We start from the raw sequence: 4,491 nt of genomic DNA on the forward strand, positions 1-4,491 counted from the left end.
GCTTACATATTCATGAAGAATATGCAAAGGAACAGCTCAGGTATAGGGAAGCAGTCAGTACTAGAGGGTAATCTGCCACACTGTGGCTTTTAATGATTGCTTCTCCCCTGACTAACAGCTCTAATTGGCTCAGTCTCCTACAGTCAATGATATACGAAGGTTTGGAGCTTTGTCATTTGGCTGTGGCTCACCATGAGCACAAGAGGTGTCAGGATGAATGACAGCGCCAGCTGCTAAAACACACTCTTTGCATGTTCAGGGAAGATGCCTCTCAGTGCTGCTGGCACGTTCACAAACGGCCTCTAATGTCAACCAGCTGAGCTAACTAGTCCTGGACATTATAGCACTTCTTCAGCACAGTGAAAGTGAGGAGGAAAATAGGCCTAAAGGGCATGATGTCAGATTAAGTTAGATGAGAAATGTGTGTTATGCTGATGTTCACAAGATCTCTCTTTCGTCTTCCCTCCATCTTCCAGTGAATCCGCATATCTGCCGAGACACTCACCTCTGGAAGCTTCTTTTCATTTCCTTTTGAAAGTGAGAAAAGTAGTGTTGCATAAATATTGAAATACAAGGACACCAGTTTGGAGCGAGAGCAAAATCGTCTTCACAGACATAGAAATGATACTTCAGAAAATGTACAAGGCTGTAATGGGATTGCATAATGTTTAAGAATTTTCTATCAAAATAGAAGACAGTTTAAAAGACATGACAGTCCTCTTGGTCAAGCTTGCTATGGATGATTTGTGAGGCAAAAGAAAGGAAGTAAAGTGCCCTTAACTTTAAGAGGACACCAACTGAGCCGCATGTACTCAGACCTTGATTGAAAGTACAACGTGAACAGTAAATGCTCTAATTATTTACTCAAATGTAAATACAAATGTAAATTTCAGCTTTCAATTTTCAATATATGCACACTCACCGGCCACTTTATTAGGTTCACCTGTTCAATTGCTTGGTAAAACAAATCACATGGCAGAAACTCAATGCATTAAGGCATCTAGATGTGGTGAAGACGACTTGCAGAAGTTCAAACCGAGCATCAGAATGGAGAAGAAAGAGGATTTAAGTGACTGTGAACGTGGAATGGTTGTTGGTGCCAGACGGGCCAGTCTGAGTATTTCACAAACTGCTGATCTACTGGGATTTTTATGCACAACCATCTCTAGGGTTTACAAAGAACGGTCTGAAAAAGAGAAAATATCCAGTGATTGCCTGTTGTGTGTACAAAAATGCCTTGTTGATGTCAGAGGAGAATGGGCAGACTGGTTAGAGATGATAGAAAGTCAACAGTAACTCAAATAACCACCCTTTACAACCAAGGTATACAATATACCATCTCTGAATGCACAACATGTCAAACCCTGAAGAAGATGGGCTACAGCAGCAGAAGACCACACAGGGTGCCATTCCGGTCAGATTAGAAAAGGAAATGGAGGCTACAATTCGCACAGTCTCACCAAAACTATTGCCTGGTCTAATGAATCTTGATTTCTGCTGCGACGTTCAGAAGGTAGGGTCAGATTTTGGGGTAAAGAACATGAAAGCACGGATCCATCCTGCCTTGTCTTATCATGTCAATATGGACCAAGATCTCTGAGGAATGTTTTCAACACCTTGTTGAATCTATGCCACGAAGAATTAAGGCAGTTCTGAAGGCTAAAGTGGTCCAGCCCTGTACTAGCAAGGTGTATAAAGTGGCCAGTGTGTGTGTGTGTGTGTGTGTGTGTGTGCTCTTGTTTTTGTGTCATATCAGGACACAACTCTGTATAATGACATGGGTATGACACAGGTATTACAAGGAGAGGGTGACTTATGAGGACATAACCCATTTTTCAAAACGCTTATAAATCATACAGAATGAGGTTTTTTTTTTGAGAATTAGTTTGTGTGTGTGTGTGTGTGTGTGTGGGTGTGTGTGTGTGTGTGTGTGTGTGTAGTCAGTAAGATTAAAAAAGGTGCCAGAAAGAACGAAAATGGCAGCAGTAAGAGAAACAAAATCAAAGCAAGTCAAAGTGCTATTTTGCAAGTTCTTCCATCCAACTATTTACTCTCCAAACCACTTATCCTCTGTAGGGTCATGGTGGCTATAGTCTATCCCAGCATCCTGGGCCACAAATTCATCTGATTCATGGTAGTTAAGAATATAAGAACTAGGAAACAATGTTATACAGTACTATGTTTACCAAATCTGCATTTATAGAAAACCGTTATATTGCAAAATCTATTCCTGTGATGTAGAGCTGAATTTTCAGCATCGTTACTCCAGTCTTCAGAGTCACATGTTCCTTCAGAAATCATTCTGATATGCTGATTAGTATGCTAATTAGCCACTTAGGAAAAACATTTCTTATTATTAAAACAGCTGAAAACTTTTTCAGGATGAATAAAATGTTCAATGAACATAATTTATTAAATAATTTAGGAAATAGAAATCTTTTTCCATACATTTCTTTACTGTCACCCTTGATTTAATAAAAGTATTAACTTCCCTTTTTTAATCTTACCACAGATGTTTGAATGGTATCATAGTTGCCATAAAAATTGTAAGCAGTAAAAACACTGATAATAATCAGAAATGTTTCTTCAGCAGCAAATCATCATATTAGGCTGATGATACATGTGGCCACTTTTTTGAGCAATGTTGCTTGGAAACTTTCCCACTGGGAATGGGTAACAAATCTCTATCTGGATACTTCCGGTCGGTCTTTGGCTCTGTGTCTCACCTGGTTGCCTGTTGACAGAAACATTAGCCAAAGTTGCCCTGTGTATCATCAGCCTTAGAATGATTTCTGAAGGATCAGACTGCAGTAATGATGCCGCAAATCTGCTTTGATCACAGGAATAATTTACAGTTTAAAATATATTCACATAGAAAATGGGTATTTAAAATTGTATTTTAAATGCAGTAGGGGTTGTTAGCACTACTTTCAAAAACAAAACAAAAAATGTGTACCAACCTCCAATTTTTGAACAGAAGTGTATGTGTGAAGTTTTACTTACTAGTCATATAGTTCATAGATGTCTTACAGGAGGGCCTCTCCAATTTGGCTGCGCAGTAGTGTTAATTTCATTAACAAAAAGTATGGCTAAAATGCTTTAAGAAAGAACCTTTATTTTTAAGAGCGGAGTCATAATGCTGAAACTTCAGCTTTGCCATCAAATGAATTAATTACATTTAACCCTCTGGAGTCTAAGGGTATTTTTGGGGCCTTGAGAAGTTTTGTCATGCCCTGATATTTGTGCTTTTTTCAGTTTCTTATAAATATCTAAATGGGTAAAGTCTAATATCACTGTAATCAGCACAAACTGGGCTATAATAATATGTGAAACCCATGCATGTACATGATTGTATTTTTGAGAAAAAAAATGTTATGCATGGTTAGTGAAAAACTAAAAATGTTAAATCACTTGAATAAGGCAATAAAACACATACATAAAATTGGTTGCCGGAAAAGTTGAGAACTGGAGCTTGTAGCCTAGAATTTTTCTTTCTGAATGATGTGAAAATCATCTTGTTTACTCACTCACAGAAAACAATATATTGATTTAAATTTTCTAAAACACTTTTTGTTGGTAAAAGTCATATGCGAGTAGGCGTCAACTATCATGAATATCATTGTGATTTACACCTGAGAAGACAAAGGCCCGCATAATGAGTTGCATAATGAGGTGCATAATGAGCCTCTCATTCAACTGTGCCACTCTGAGGGAGGACTTACAAGAAAGAGAACAAAATAAAAGTATATAATTTTATGTTTGTAGTTTATTAAGAATATATTTAATTATCCCACAACATAATTTAATATCCACTTGGGGGAGCAGTTAAACAGTTTATTAGGAACAATCAAAGCTGACTTTCAAATTTTTTGGCATCCTTTCTCTAGTCACACAATCCTTCAGAAATCCTTTTAACAATCTTATTTTCTACCAAATAAACCCCATTTATTATCATCATCATTATTATTATTATTATTAATGTTGAAAAGAGCTGATAATATTTTTCAGGTTTTTTTAGGGGGAATAAATCGAAAGAACTGCATTGTTTTTACATTTGTTAGAGTTATCTCTATTTGTCACTTTTATATTATTTACATCAAGCTTTTGAATGGTATAGTATTGTATATTGTTATTGAAACTTCATAATGTTTCACTTGATTATACATTTAGTCAGGAATTATAGTTTGGAAAAAGTATTTGGAAAAAGTCTAACTAGTAAAATGTTTACACGTTATGTGAAAACTAGTACAAATAAATAAAAAGAGACTTACTCATGTTTATGATCTCTGCTGAATAAAGTGCTTCATTCTTTTTTCTGAGGAAATCCATTTCTCAAATCCTCAACCACATCACATCTTTTTGGGGTGAATTATGTCTTAGTCCTCTCATCGCGAAGCAAACAGTAAAATAAAATAAAAAACTTGAAGAATAGTCTGGCTGCTTTTTCTTCTGTGTGGGCGTATTCAAGCCGCGCGCTTCAGTTTGAATCTG

This window comes from Carassius gibelio, chromosome A3 (assembly GCF_023724105.1).
Source record: "Carassius gibelio isolate Cgi1373 ecotype wild population from Czech Republic chromosome A3, carGib1.2-hapl.c, whole genome shotgun sequence".
Lineage (NCBI taxonomy): Eukaryota > Metazoa > Chordata > Actinopteri > Cypriniformes > Cyprinidae > Carassius > Carassius gibelio.